Source organism: Engraulis encrasicolus, chromosome 18 (assembly GCF_034702125.1).
Source record: "Engraulis encrasicolus isolate BLACKSEA-1 chromosome 18, IST_EnEncr_1.0, whole genome shotgun sequence".
NCBI lineage: Eukaryota > Metazoa > Chordata > Actinopteri > Clupeiformes > Engraulidae > Engraulis > Engraulis encrasicolus.
This window is the reverse complement of record NC_085874.1, coordinates 40419414-40436045: the sequence shown is the minus strand read 5'-3', so window position 1 is coordinate 40436045 and position 16632 is coordinate 40419414. Positions and strand designations below refer to the sequence as shown.

The 16632-nt window shown below is 43.8% G+C and overlaps 1 protein-coding gene across 3 annotated transcripts in view; it reads right to left on the bottom strand.

Annotated features, from left to right (window-relative positions):
- Window positions 1-16632, bottom strand: part of vsnl1a (visinin-like 1a) — an 80701-nt gene that overhangs the window by 50142 nt on the left and 13927 nt on the right. The gene's annotated exons all lie outside the window — the stretch shown is intronic.

The window sequence follows — 16632 nt, the reverse complement described above, 5'->3', positions numbered from 1 at the left end:
ATCACCTCCGGGTCAGTTTGCTGTTCTGCTTACCCATGCTGTCTATACAGAGAGAGAGGAACAGACATCATGCATTTCATTCTATTACATTACATTACATTACACTACACTACACTATAATACAACACTCTCGTTCTGTTTACCCATGCTGTCTCCAGAGAGATGAACAGACACAAGCGACATCATTACATTGCACCACAATAGCCATGCTGTATGGAATAAGGATAAACACACATCATTCTAACCCTCTGAGGTCTAAGGCTTTTCAGAGGCTTTTAGGCTGCTTGCACCACCCAAACATTTTCAAGTATTTTCATTTCATATATATATATTTGGGACCTGGAAGGTCTGAGGTTTCTAATGGTGTGACTTATATGTTTCAATGACAAAAACTCACAGAGTTACAGATTTGCTTTTGGAGATTGCCCTCTGAAGGGCACTCGGACCTCAGAGGGCTAAGGTTCCCACTCAAAGTAAGACTCAAAATTCACTGACTTTTCCATGACTTTCCCTGATCATAAAACAGAATTTCAATGACCATATTACATGTTTGCCTGAACGGAACTTTTTGCATTCTAGAAAGTCAAAGCCGGAATAGATTTAGACAAAAACAAACCAATAAGAAACAAAGATAGACTGTACATTCTACATTTCTATTGCACAAAATTCCATGGTGTTCCCTTCAGTTCATACAAAGTAACGGTCATATTCCATGATTTTCCATGACTGGAAAAGCCTCCATGCGGTCCCTCTCATGAAATACAGCTCTTCAGAGAGATCAAGAGCCCTTCATTGGTGAACTTCATCTCTCACCCTTCCTGTTAACCCTTTAAGACACAGCGCCCTGTTTTATGTCATAGTATTGTAGAACTATGGTAGTTAACTTTTCAATGTCTATTACAGCGAGCCACTGGAGGTACGGTGTGCATTAAGGGATTAAATATGACACCATACATGATATTCAATACTGATCATGTGTATACAATATATTTCGTCGTCTCTCTGTCGGGGGCATTAAAGCCCCAAATTCAATAGCCCACTTCAAAGATATTCACATTATATTACAGAGATTAAAAAAACACTTGAACTGCTGCAATTACAGCCTTGTGAAAAGTATTATCTGATGTAAGAGCTGCTATTACATCTCACATCATTGTGAAATGAATTCGTTTTGCTATGGCAACATTCTACTTCAGTTTCCGGCCTTGTTCAAGGCCTTGGGACCTGGTTATGTGAATGGACAGCTACTGAATGGACAGTAGTCATGATTTTCCTGGTTATGTGAATGGACAGCAGTTGTGATTTTCCTGGTTATGTAAATATACACTAGTTGTTATTTCCTGGTTATGTGAATGGACAGCTATTGAATAAACAGTAGTTGTTTTTTGATAACATGGTGTGAGAGACGTGTGACTGTCAACATCGGATTTGAAAAGTTCTGCAGTTTCATATGACATATGATTTGAAAATGGACAAAAATAAAAAGCTTATACAATTTTTGGTAAAGCAACATTAACTTTACATTAACAATACAAAAATTCAATCTTATCAGGGGATCTAGTAAATATCTTGATGGATTCTCACTTCTGGTACATAACTATGTGAGTTGTGCTACTGACTGTGATGTGTGAAAAAAAAAGTTCTGCTTTTAACTCCCAACTCAACCATATTCCAAACTCACTCAACCTTTCAGTAACTATAGCATAATGTACCATATTCCAAACTAAACCTTTCAATAACTATAGTGTAATGTACCATATTCCAAACTCAACCTAACCGATAACCAGTAACTACGTAAAACATAATGTACCATATCCCCAGCTCCTATAGTTTCAGTAACTATAGCATAGTGTACCATATTCCAAACTCCTATAGTTTCAGTAACTATAGCCAGAGATTGTTTCTAAAGGAGCTTAGCAACTGTATCTCTGATATAGCATAATGTACCATATTCCAAACTAAACCTTTCAATAACTATAGTGTAATGTACCATATTACAAACTCAACCTAACCGATAACCAGTAACTACGTAAAACATAATGTACCATATCCCCAGCTCCTATAGTTTCAGTAACTATAGTTATATAATATACCGTGTGACTTTGATGGCCATGATCACTTTGTTTATGCCGCAGCTATTATGCAGCAATATTATTCATAGCAATCTGTCAGCGGTGCAGGACACTGAAACAGTGTAGAGGGTACGCGTAATCTACAGTGTCTACACACACACACACACAGAAACACAGAAACACATGCGCAGAGAGAGAGAGAGAGAGAGAGAGAGAGAGAGAGAGAGAGAGAGAGAGAGAGAGAGAGAGAGAGAGAGAGAGAGAGAGAGAGAGAGAGAGACCAGACAAACAAACAACAAACCCAGAAACCCAGACAGACAGGCAGGCAGACCGCTCAAATGTCAGGGATGATACTAGACGATATTAGACCAGCGTTGTAAAGATTAAGATGACACAGCCCATAGTATCAGTATTAGAGGAGCACTGTAAAGATTACGATTTTTGTCTGTTTGTGCATCTTGTCCTGAAACCAACACCACACACACACGCACGCACACACGCACGCTCGCACGCACGCACGCACGCACACACACACACACACACACTGCAAGCACAGGAAAAAAAGCCTTGATCTGCATCAGACAGAGACAGAGGTAAAAAAGGACCAAGACAGTTCTTAGTAGTATCCTATCCTAAGTATCCAAAGTATCCTAAGTATTTTTGTACACATATCAGTGTGGATTTCATCTTTAAAAAGGTTATTTTGGTCCTTATAATTCTGTACCATGTTACTTAAACATATAGTTAGTATATCTCCTCCTCACTTTCAAGTCCCCCCATGGTCTGGCACCCCACTGCCACTACCTCACAGACCTCCTCCACCCCTACACCCCCTAAAGATCACTGCGGCCCTCTTCCAAGGGCCAGCTTGGCCATCTCTGGCACCAGACTCAAGGCCACCAGAGACAGAGCCTTCCATGTAGCTGCTCCATTCCTCTGGAATAACCTACCCAAGCACATTCAAAATGCCCCTTCACTGGTCATCTTTAACCCCTTAAGACGCGGCTTAAGGGCCTGTGTTGTGTCATAGTATTGTAGTGCTATGGTAGTTACATTTTAAATGACTATTACAGCGTGCCACTGGAGGTACGGCGCGCATTAAGGGGCTACACAACACCTTAAAATCCATCTCTTTTTGGAGGCCTTTGGCTTCTAGTGTCCACAAGCACACACCTACAAAGTACTTACCTACACATGCCTACACTGATATCATGTTAAGCGAAAGGCGCTATATAAAACAAAAGTATTATTTTTATTATTATTATTATCATTAAATATTCAGCAAGACCAAGATCTACAAACACTCCATCTCTTCAAGAAACATGCTTTTTGTTTTTCAGCAACGCCACACTCTGCATGTTGCCATAAGAATGCTGACACATTTTTGTACATTTTGTTTGTGTGTGCATCTGTTTTGGGGTGTGTCTGTTGGAGAGAGAGAGAGAGAGAGAGAGAGAGAGAGAGAGAGAGAGAGAGAGAGAGAGAGAGAGAGAGAGAGAGAGAGAGAGAGAGTGTGTGTGTGTGTGTGTGTGTGTGTGTGTGTGTGTGTGTGTGTGTGTGTGTGTGTGTGTGTGTGTGTGTGTGTCTGTGTTCCCATCTTTACAGGTGGTTAAAGAGTGCTACACGCACAACCATATGGACCCTCACAATACTCACACGCATACGCAGACACACACACACACACACACACACACACACACACACACACACACACACACACACACACACACACACACGCACACACACACACACACACAAACACACACACTCTGCATCACTGGCAAGAGGGTGATGTTTGTTTAGCTGAATAATTACTGAAACATAAAATATACAATTAAAATACAAACCAAAAAAATACAAACCAAAAAAAGATTTACAGATTTAAAGTGCATTGATCTCAAAACAACCTAAAATTGTGTCGATTACCTGCAAAAGCCACTCTCCTACTCAAAATCCTTAGTTCCTCCCGCAAAAGTTTTTGTCAATGAATGTGTCAGTGCCATCACAATGTTCAGTCATTGTGTCACTGTAGGGTATATGGTTAACACTTTCAACCTTACGGTCATCAAAATGGTAATGGAAATGTCTTCATATGTTACTTAAAGTGGAAATGAAGCACTGACAACTATTATCATTTTTTGGCGGCTTATTTATTTTCATAAACGAATGGATGTTCATTGAACTGCGCTTTTAAGTAGTTTTGCTGAAAAATTACATGTTATTACCGAGTTTCGCCACAAGGGCGCAGCCATGTTCGCCGCCTACGTAACGCGAATGGTAGAACTTGGTGGCTAATGTAGCCTTCCATTCACTTAACGTTAGCGTGTGCTAACTACAGCGCCAACTGACTCTAATCGTGCCAGTAAAATTGAAGAAGGACGAGGGGTTCATTTTACATTGTCCCTGGGTTTTCTATGTTATATACCTATACTATCAGATGAAAGAGAAATACCAAGTGTCATTATCACTTTGTGTCAAAAAGCCTTTGCTACGAGCATGGTGGGATAGCTGCAGCCATCCACCCATTGCATCCACCATAGGACAGGAGTCAGGACTGGGGCTGCTCGATCTCATAGGTTTGTAGTGACAGACCGTCACCAATAACGTCTTTTTCCTGCATTGTTGGACGCTAATCTGAAAGCCCATGTCTTTAAGTTGGCTATGTGGTTCAATTCAGTAATAGAAAATAACTTGCAAAATTGTCGGAAGTTTGGAAAGCTTTGTGAAGGGAAGGGACGCAGCCTGTGTGTGTGGCTATCCCATCCCCTCTCTCGCCTCGCTCTCGGAGTTGGAGGAGCTTTGGGGATTTGAAGTTGATGCCACGGGAAATGACACGTTAAACTATCATGGCCTACATTAAGTTATGGCATGCTTAAAGTAGCTGCATCTATTGTAGTAAATTATTATGTTATTGAAGTCGCGGATGCATCCTCAAACTGGCTGGAATAGCGTTGTTGCCTTGGATTATTGTTGACTGGATAACACCGAAACGTGGGCACGGAGATGTCAAAGTAGCCTAATTCAGGTGCTTGGAAAATGTTGGCGAAATCATCGGAAGATGAAGGTACGGAACTGCAACATTGCACGACATCGCATGATTATGAATAGTGATCATGTTGGCTCATACCAAAATGTGTTAGCGACTTGTCACCTTAGCAAAAAAAAGCTGCTTGTTTACCTGTGGTTCATGTGATGGGATGTCTTGTCTGCCTTCATGCCTCATATTTGTTCTTTCCCACCCAACCACGTATTCTTGCTTCATTTGGGTTAAGCAAATAAGCTCATAATCAGCCACGCAAGTCCCAAATGTTTAATTCACTAAGCATTAGAATAGGAGACTACCATTCGCGTGACGTCACCCGCTGTTGGCTGGAAACGTTAACAGAAACGTTACGTGTTTGTGCTTTATTTTTTTATTAACGGCTTAAATTTCAGACTTCAAAAAAATATATATATTTGCTGGCTTATCTTACTGGTGTTATAGACCCCTATATTAGGTCACTGCTTCATTTCCACTTTAAGACTCTTGGCCATGTCATAGTGGCAATGTTGTAATTATGCAGTTATGCTTTTTCAGCAATTAGTGAATAGCCACTGATCCCACCTCCATGAAAGGGCTACATCTAGAGTTGCCGACCATCCATTGAAATACGGAGTCGTTCCGTATTTAGAAATAAAAGTATGGTTCCGTATTGAGCTGATGCAGGAAACCGCATAGGTAACACTTCATTTTAGGGATACATCTATCAGCACTAATACATACAATGTCAATGCCTGCATAAGTAACTTGTAAGGATGATGCAGATGATACTGTGAACATGCAAGCTTGGAACTAGCAGTAACATCACCTGCCTCAAAGAGTGACTGGAAGTACAGGAGAAAGGCACCGTAAATCTCAATTATTTAACTCCAGGGGAGGTGTAAAAGGAGCGTTTCTCCATAAGAGGGTTTTGTGATGGAGTGACCCTCACCAGGGTTTGTGGATGCACTTGTGACTTAAGTTAAAAAAGTCTGGTTCTGGTCAGAGCTCCAGTTTGGTTCCCCAGGAAACCTGGGTTCAAATCTCCTCCCCAATGCTACTGGGAGAAAGACAAAATAGGGTAATAATACAAGCAATCCATATAGCAGAGAACGCCAGAAGAAAGACTAGGAAACTAAGATTGAAAACCAAATGGCAGAGACAGAGACTGTGTGGAAGGGAGATGGCCTAGCCAGGCCGTGCCCTCCTAGTGACGCGACACCTTCAGCGTTGCTTCTAGTCAGGCCAAGAGCTGTACACTTATCGTTTCTGAGCTCCCGAAAAAATGGGAACTCCTCCCACCACTTTGTAGGGAAGCATACCACCAGTAGCAACCCAAGGGAGGCAGGTCGACTATGCCATTTGGGAAATGTTAATTGTTATGCTCTTGGTCTTGAAGACATTTGATAGTCGATGATAATCAGGCTAGAGATGGCCTGGCCTGGCACAACAACTGCCCTTCTAAAAGTTCATCACCATAAATGTGATTGGTTCGAAGGGAAGAATGAGGCATTTGTTGAAATCTGCAAATCTGCAAAATAAATAAATTAATAAATCGCTCATTCATTCTAATTAATTTAGGCCTCCGCTCCACCCAGACACTGACAAATGTGGAGAACAAAGGGATAAATCTCCAGGTGTGTGTGTGCGTGTGCGTGTGCGTGTGTGTGTGTGTGTGTGTGTGTGTGTGTGTGTGTGTGTGTGTGTGTGTGTGTGTGTGTGTGTTTGTGTGCATGTGTGTTTGAGTGCGTGCGTGCCTGCGTGTTGTGTGTGTGTTGTGCGTGCGTGTGTGTGTGTGTGTGTGTGTGTGTGTGTGTGTGTGTGTGTGTGTGTGTGTGTGTGTGTGTGTGTGTGTGTGTGTGCGTGCGTGCGTGTGTGCAAAAATATAAATCTCTGGAGGGGTGGGAGTTAATGACTGCGAGGAGAAAAACATTCAATTTCTATCAGACGGCCTTTTACTTTGTCATGAGACAAATATCCAGCGGATTGGGGATAATGGAGGATAAATGCTACAGTGAGGAGATGGAGGAATGGGGCTCGCTCAGTGGAAACACATTTACTTGCCATCGATGAAGCCCTGTTTAAAACTGAATAATGAAACTGAAAAATCAAAACCAAAGCCGTTAACGACAAATAGTTTATCTTTTCATTATTTAATTTCTTTCGTTTTTCAAATGAAACTGAAAATTCTATCTTCCAAAACAAAGCCGTTAACAACAAAATACCTAATCATTACTTCATTGTTTCGCTTTTTAACATGCTTTTCACTTAAAATGGATGTTTGCGTTCTCCAATAATTCACTGCCGTGATTTAAATGCTCTGCTTGCCATTTCTGATTTCCCTATGTGTGCCACACTGGTCATTAAAGCATGACACATGCTCTGCTGAGCCTCCTTCGGTGCACAAGTTCACACATTAAAACGCTTCATTTAAATGACTGATAATGAGCATATGTGGTTTCTCCACCATCACCATTACCCACACACACACAAGTCCTTAGACGTGATGCCTCCTTGCATCTCCCACACCTACAATACTGGGATCAATGATGGAAAAGGCACAAAAAACCCAGGCACTCCACTTGGTTTCCTACCACAACACCTTCACTTTGCTGAAGGTGTTAAGTAAACGTCAGTCGCTGACCGTGGTCCTGAAATGCATATCGCATACCAGTGTTTCCCATACTTTTTCTCTGGGGACCCATATTTTAAAAGTCACAAACCCATCACCCAAGTCAAAAGATAGTATTCATGAATCACAAACTAAAGGCGCATTAGTTAGCTGAGCATTTTTGAAAAATGAAAGAGGAATGAAATCCAAGAGGATATCAAAAGTGGACCCATAGACTCGCTGCAGTATATAATAGGGTACATCTGATAGACTGGCTCTTTGGTGGGTGTGTGAGAAGCTCTGGCTTTAATATTTTCATTTCCTGCCTAGCCAGCCTAGCGAGAGAGTGGACATGTTGACATAGGTTTTCAGTGTACCACTAATTTAGTAGAGTAGAGTAGAGTAGAGTACAGTATCATTTATTGATCCCAGGTGGAAATTAAGGTGTCAAGTAGCATACATACATACATACATACATACATACATTAGTGATTCTACGATTTCCATACGCTTTTGGCAAAAGCAAAATGTCAATTATCAGTATTTTTTTTCAACTAAATGACCTAGATGTTAACATCGTGATATATATAAGTTTTAAGTTTACAACCAACAATTGCCAAGCTTAATCTTAAATCATTTGATAATACTCTAAATCATTTGCATAATTTCCAACTTATAATGAAAAACATGTACAAAGTCAATGTTACGGTCATGTCAAAGTCATTTATAAAAAAATACTACAGAGTTGAAACATATGTTGATAAGGTGCTTATGTCCCTTAAGCAGTATGGTTGTCAAATCAGTGCAACTGATAAAATAAAAAATGATTAAAATAATGTATTTATGTCACAGTGATACAGTATTTTTTTTCATCATAAATCCCTGTAACTTATTTTTGAATATAGTAGTAACCCTCATTTCCTTCACTTCTCCTCAGAGATAATCCCTAGTGTATGTTCATAGGATTTTTTCCAACACATAAGGGATCAATAGCGCAAAAACACTTTCAAAACAGTCAACGGTGTAACTCAATTGTGTTACGGTCAACAGTGCAAGGGAACAAGTCGGCACTTTTTTAGGAGAAAAAAAACAGAGCAGACAAACCCATCTCCCAAGACAAATTTTTTTGTTTGTTTGTCTGTCAATATGAATATAAATTGGCAAAAACATACTCCTCCTCAACTGTCATCAGTGTTGCCAGATTGGGCTGGTTCCCGCCCAATTGGGCTGCTTAGGATGGCTGTGTGCGGGTAAAAATGGCATCTATCAGAAAAACCTTCCCACTGCCATATAAATCAATAGAATAGGGCGGATTTTGATCATTTTTTGGGCTGGAAATCATCAGCCTCATCTGGCAACCCTGACTGTCATACTTAATTGTAACACCATTGACGGTAACACCGTTGACATTTCAGCCATTTTTATGGTGTTGTGCTAACTGAGGACCTCAGAAGTTCCACCACAACACCTTAATCAATTCATGTATCTGTATGCTTTATCTGTGTTTTTCCACATGTGATTTCTAATTCAGATTCTTATGAATATGTTGATAACACTGTTGACAGGCAATTTTTCCCGCTATGAGAACATGAAAAAGAATGGATTAAATTATGGAAGGATGGAGCTCAAAATTTACCAAAAAGTCTTCCCGTATCCTGCCAAAGAGGTTATGACATCACGTGATGTTATTCGTATGGCCTAAGACCAAACCATTACTGATTTATGGAGGAGGGTTTCAGACCTTGACACGGTTAACACAGTTTTCGTGGACACACACAAAATGGCAAATTTCATGTATAATGGAAAGGACAGTGGTCTTTCTGACAGTTTTGTCATATTGTGATGATTACTGTGAATCAACATTTGCAATCGTCTTGGGCAAAACAAGTTTCTTTACATGCTAATATGAAGACTGAATCTGACATTTGGAAAACAGGACGGCATGAAAACGCCCAAAACCAGTATTAAATATTCATTCTTGCTGAGGGAAATAATGCTATGTCTACACTTTCTGTATTATATGAAAGATAAATGTTTTCTAATGTCCAAAACATCATTGGATGCAGTTAATAGTTAGTGGAATTGCCAAATAAAATCCACGGACTTAAAAGTGTAGGCGAATTAGAGAATCGCTCACATACATACATACATACATACATACATACATACATACATACATACATACATACATACATACATACATAAATACAGAAGACATTACCCATGAGACATTACACACATCCTTACATATACGTATATTTACCATATATAGCTCACTCTTTAAGCAGCACTCCGTTTTTTTGGACACAGGACCTCATTTCCGAGTAAGCCAGAGTGTTTTTTTGAAATTCCATGCAGTCATTGTAAAACCACAGGTCGATGTTGCTAAGCTAGCGCAAGTGATCCACTTTAGCTAGCATGACCCAAAAAAGCAGTCTTAACAAATTCAATAAGCACTCAAAGCATGTTAATTACCTTGCCAGGCTATCGATACAAATACCCACGTTGATAGAGAGATTTAGGGAGTAAACCAACCTTAGAATTACATTGCTCACCCGCAGCAATTTGTACTTCCTGATTTGGCAGTCGCGGACTGATATATAGCACCGATGTTACCGGTTCTCAGCTGTCTGCTAGAACTATGATCAGACGAACACTGATCATAAAAAAGAATGCCAATGTTCTGAGAACCCGACGCTTTTGATGAGGACGAGCAAATTCAGAAGCATACCTGTAAGAGCCGGAATATACTGCAGAAGAGTTGCTTTAAATACATTCAGGCAAGGCAGCTCTCTCTCTCTCTCTCTCTCTCTCTCTCTCTCTCTCTCTCTCTCTCTCTCTCTCTCTCTCTCTCTCTCTCTCTCTCTCTCTCTCTCTCTCTCTCTCTCTCTCTCTCTCACACACACACTCACACCCACCCACACACACACCCAGACACACACACCAAATTATAAAGTATCCACAGTGTCACATGTGCCTTACTGTAGCTGAGTGGCACATAGTTAGCCAAGACAAAGTGACCAACAAAGTGTCCATTTAATAGCTGAACGTTTAATCCAGACTGACTTACTGAGAATTAGGCACAAGGATAGTGCCCATTAATTCTGATTTAAAGTGACAAGGTTTTTCAGGATATCTACAGATATCTCTTTCTCTCCAGCTACAAGCAGTAGCCTAGTACGAGGTTTCTCAAAGTGGGGTGCGTGCACCCCTGGGGGTACACAGCCTGCCATAAGGGGCATGAGCTGAATAGAGCAATGGCTGATATGTGTGTTTTTATACAGAATTCATGAACATTATGTAGTTTTTAATTGTTTGGTGAATTGTATGCTTGAAGGGTCCATCTGAAGTGTAATTTATAACTCCTAGACTTGTAATAATGGCAGAAATAACGTCAGGGCTATTGGAAATGAGGATTGCCCAAAATGTGCGTCTGTGCAACATTCGCTTAGGGGATGCGCGAACGACATTGAAATGTAGAAGGGGGTGCGCAGGGGGAAAAGTTTGGGAACCGCTGGCCTAGTACATACTTAACAGTACATGCTGCACTGAAGAGTGAGACGCTCTCATGCTCATTGTACTGTAAGTGTGTAGCTTATATCCTATGATACATGCACAGTAGGATAGGACAAGCAATTCCATTCTATTCTATTCTATTCTATTCTATTCTGTTCTCTTATATTCTATTCTATTCTATTCTATTCTATTCTATTCTGTTCTCTTATATTCTATGCTACTGGAGTGGCTGAGGAATATTCATCTGTGGTCTAAATGTGGAGACCTGCGTGCCATTTCCACGATCAAAGAAGGTGCACCATGCTGTAGTTTGTTAGACGGGACTAACTCAGAGACTCTGAGTACTGAACTTCACATGGATGAACCCACAGAGGCTAAATACAGGAGGTGTCGTACCACAAAACTATGGGAGTGATGTTCAGCGAAGCAATATAGTATATCATATACAGAAAATATACAAATAAAGATAGAATATATAAAGAAGAATAGCTGCTTAGCGTTGATCCCTGAAAGTCTCAAGAGGCCATCTATACTTACTATACTATACTGATTATCATCAACGTTCAAATCTCTTCGAGACTTGGTCTGACCAAGAGCATAACATTTCACGTTTCCCAAACTGCATGGTTGATCCACCCCCCTTGGTTTGCTTATGGTTGTTTGCTTACCAACAAAGTGGGAGGAGTTCCCTTGACCTGACTAGCTGCAACGCTGAAAGTGTTGCGTCACTAGGAGTGCACAGCCGGGCTAATCTATACTGACTAATGACCAATCCGTATTTCTCTTTTGTATATCATACTGTACATACCTACTATATTTTACTATACTATACATCTCTTACTGTTAAGTATTTTGCCTGTGTATTACTTATTGAGTAGTAAGCTTAATAAATAATACATGATATCTATTAAGCTTACTGTAAGAGTTATTCTATGAGGATTAGCTCTTATCTGTATCTGTTACTGTATGATGTTACCAGAAAGTGCAGCCAAGGTAATATCCTGCTGTGCGGTGGGGGGGTGGGGGGGGGGGGGTGGTGTTGTTATTGTTGATGTTGCTATTGGGGGGGGATGGTTGCACAGACACATTAATCAGTGTTGCTTTCATGGCAGGCAGGCAGGCATTCAGGCCACAGGAAGGTGAAGCCACATGAACGAACATCACCCTCTGGGTGTACAAGGGAATTTATGTTGTAGCTATTTTAGAGGGCTGCAAACAGGACCTCAGTTATTTATTTCTCTTATTTTTATACATTCATTTATTGTTTTGGTAAAAAAAAAAAAACTTTAACTGGATCTAAGTGCTAGAAATCCAGCTAAATAACAAGGATAATAAAAGCCAATAATAAGGCAAACGCGCAGCAGAGGCGAGAGATGGTGCAAGCGGAAGTTCGCCACCAAGAGGAGGAGACACGGAAGGCGAAAGCTGTAGAACTGGCAACCCAGGGAACATGGACCAGATGGGACCTCCCAAACAGGAGGGTCACTTGGACTGAGCTCTGGAGGCTAGAACCCTTCCGTGTTAGCTTCCTCCTCAGGTCTGTGTACGACACACTCCCATCACCAGCAAACCTTGTTAGGTGGGGCCTGAGAGAGGACCCACTCTGCAAGTTATGTGGCAAGAGGGGAACACTGGCCCACATTCTAGCAGGGTGCCAAATCGCTCTGGCTCAGGGGAGGTACAGGTGGCGTCACGACCAAGTGCTCCGCGTGATGGCTGACATTTTTGAGCAGGCCAGGAGAAGACCACAACCGACCAAGCCACAAGCACCATCGCTGCAATTTGTCAGGGCAGGAGAAAAAACATCCTCAGTTAGAAGAGCCAGGACCAACATCCTCCAGGGGGCACAAAGTTGGGAGATGTCAGCAGACTTGGGGAAAAAACTCACTTCCCCCCCCATCATCCAGACCACTTTGAGGCCTGACATTGTCATCTGGTCAGAGCAGGCTAAGAAAATCATCCTGGTCGAGCTGACAGTGCCTTGGGAGGAAGGCTGTGAGGAAGCCCATGAGAGGAAAAGCCTAAAATACCAGGATCTCATCATGGAATGCAAGGAGAAGGGCTGGCAAGCATGGCTCTTTCCAGTGGAGGTCGGGTGTAGGGGGTTCCCGGCACAGTCAACGTGGTCGGTGCTCACTACACTCGGCATATCTGGCAAGGAGAGGAAGGACAGCTGTGCGCAGGATAGGGGAGGCAGCAGAGAGAGCCTCATGCTGGTTGTGGTTTAAGAGGGAGGAGGGGGGCTGGAGGCCTGGAGCTGATGGGCAGTGACCTGGCCACCACTGCTGACCCGCCAGCTTGAGGGTGTTACGGTTAAGGGTCGAAAACACCCAAGATAGCTGGACACCGTCTGACGATATCAGCTTCAGGCCTAAAGCCACCCACAGTCACCTTAGGGAGTGGCTGTATGCATGGCATCACGTGATGTATTAAACAGTAGAACTCTGGGAAACCAGTGACTTCCAGGAAAGGCTGGATGGCAACTGAGGAAGATCAGTGACTGGAGAGACAGCTGACCTCCAGGAAAGCCTGGCGTGGGTGTATGAGGCCAGCAACCTTATGTACAGCACTCGCAAGAGGGCACCAAATCAAGCTACGGATGACCACAATGAGCAATACCCCCAGAGTCTCCCGAGAGGGGGGGAGGATGAGAGACTCACAAGGACGGATACAACGGCACAGACCAGGACTGAAACACGGCTAATGAGAAGGCTCACCCAAACCACACTAACAGGGACGGCACCAGAGGTGCGATGCCATTGTGGCAAGTTATGTAAGAACAGCAGAGGGCTTAAGATCCATCAAGCCAAGGCCAAGTGTGGGGAGGAAGGTAATTACGTTGCAGCGCAGGGTGGAAACACCACGTCAGACGCAGGAGAACCCCAGTCAGGAGGCACACCACAGCACTGGAGATCTCTTGGCAACGGCATTGCCTCAGAACCACACGGTGGTCAACTCTAATGCCTCCCAGCCAACCCAACCTGCAAAAGACAGAGTGAAGTGGCCAAAGATGAACAGCAACAAGGTATGGAAGCAGCTGGATGAGGATCTGTGCAAAAATTCTAGAAACTGCTCTGGTAGGGGCAGCTGAGCAGAAAATAGCAACGATGACTGCAATCACCTACAACGTGGCCAAGGAACGGTTTGGTGTTGAGGAGAGGAAGACCAGCACTCCAAATGCTCAGCAGCCAAATCGTAGGGAGAAGGAGATGAAGAGCTTGCGGAGAGAGATAAAGACACTCTCCAGGCAGTTCAAGAGTGCCACAGAGGGGGAAAAAGAGGGAATAAGAGACCTAACATCAGGGCTTCGTGAGCGGCTCCACAGTCTGAGAAGAGCGGCGCAGACACGGAAACAGAGGCGGAAGAAAGGGGCAGCAAGGGCACAGTTCATCAAAGATCCCTATAGGTTCACCAGAACCTTATTAGGGGAAGCAAGATCAGGAACGCTCAGCAGCTCTAAAGAGGAGGTCGAAGAAGCTCTGAGGCTAACACACTGTGACCCACAGAGGTATGAACACTTGGGCAGCCACCCGAAGATCATTGGCGTGCCATCCCCTTCCGAACCTTTGGTGACCCGGGAACCAACCTGGAAGGAAGTGGAGGAGGTGGTGAAAAGGGCAAGGACAGCATCAGCCCCTGGACCAAGTGGTTTGCCTTACAAAGTATACAAGAAGTGCCCACTTCTTCTTCGTATACTTTGGAAGCTCCTCCGGACAATCTGGGCGAAGGGTAACATACCGACCACCTGGAGAGTGTCAGAGGGCTGCTTTGTGCCAAAAGAGAAGGACTCTTCTGAGATCGGCCAATTCCGCACCATCTCTCTGCTGAGTGTAGAAGCCAAGATTTTCTCTTCTCAGTCTTGGCAAGAAGAATAACAACCTACATGACAGCAAATGGCTATGTTAACACCTCGATCCAGAAGGGGGGGATTCCAGGATTCTCTGGGTGCCTGGAACACAACCACCATCCTCAGCCATCTGATCTCAGGAGGCCAGGGGGGAGCAAGGGCAACCTAACCAGTTGTCTGGCTGGACCTCGCAAATGCATATGGGTCCATGCCCCATTCCCTCATCAACAAGGCATGGAGCAGTACCACCTCCCGGACAAGATCAGGCAGATGATCAACAGCTACCTGGGGTCATTTAAACTGCGGTTTCAGACTGCCAAGTTCACCACCATATGGCAGTCGCTGGAGAAGGGCATCGTGACGGGATGCATAGTATCCCCCATTCTGTTCATCATGGGGATGAATCTCTTGATTACAGCAGCAGCAGCAGAGGCCAAGGGACCAGTCACGGCAGCAGGGAGCAGACAACCTCCACTGAGAGGATTCATGGATGACCTCACCATAACAACCGCAACACATGTGCAGGCAAGGTGGATCCTGAAGACTCTTGGGGCCTTGGCATCATGGGCAAGAATGGCTTTTAAGCCCAGAAAGTCACGGAGCATGGTGATAAGGAGGGGGAAACTGACAGAGACTTTCGAACTGCACGTCCAAGGTGAGCAGATCCCTACCGATCAGGGAGAACCCCATTAAGTGCCTGGGAAAGTGGTACGACGACACCCTCAGTGACAGGAACAACATCACTGACACTGCAAATCAGGCGGGACGAATGGCTAAAGGAGAATTGACAAGTCAGGCCTACTGGCAAGTTCAAGTCTTGGATATACCAACATGGGCTCCTGCCGAGGCTGATGTGGTTGCTGACAGTCTATCAGATCCCAATGACTGCAGTGGAGGGAGTGGAGAGGAAGGTGAACAAGCACCTGAGGCGGTGGCTGGGTATCCCTCCAGCTTCACAGCCGTGGGGCTCTACATTCGATCAGGCCAACTCCAACTCCCTTTCTCCTCTGTGGTGGAGGAGTTCAATGGTGGCGAAGTGCAGGGTGGCAATGATGCTCAGAGACTCAAGAGATGAGCAAGTAAGCAATGCAGGGGTTACAACGCGAACAGGCCGTAAAGTGGGCAGCAGACACTGCTGTCAAGCAAGCTGAAAGCTCTCTCGGGTTGAGAGACATTATTGGCAATGTCTGCACGGGCCGGCAAGGACTGGGAACATCCCACACTTTACCCAGTGGAGCAAGGCAAACGCGCAGCAGAGGCGAGAGATGGTGCAAGCGGAAGTTCGCCACCAAGAGGAGGAGACACGGAAGGCGAAAGCTGTAGAACTGGCAACCCAGGGAACATGGACCAGATGGGACCTCCCAAACAGGAGGGTCACTTGGACTGAGCTCTGGAGGCTAGAACCCTTCCGTGTTAGCTTCCTCCTCAGGTCTGTGTACGACACACTTCCCATCACCAGCAAACCTTGTATAGGTGGGGGCCTGAGAGAGGACCCACTCTGCAATTATGTGGCAAGAGGGGAACACTGGCCCCATTCTAGCAGGGTGCCAAATCGCTCTGGCTCAGG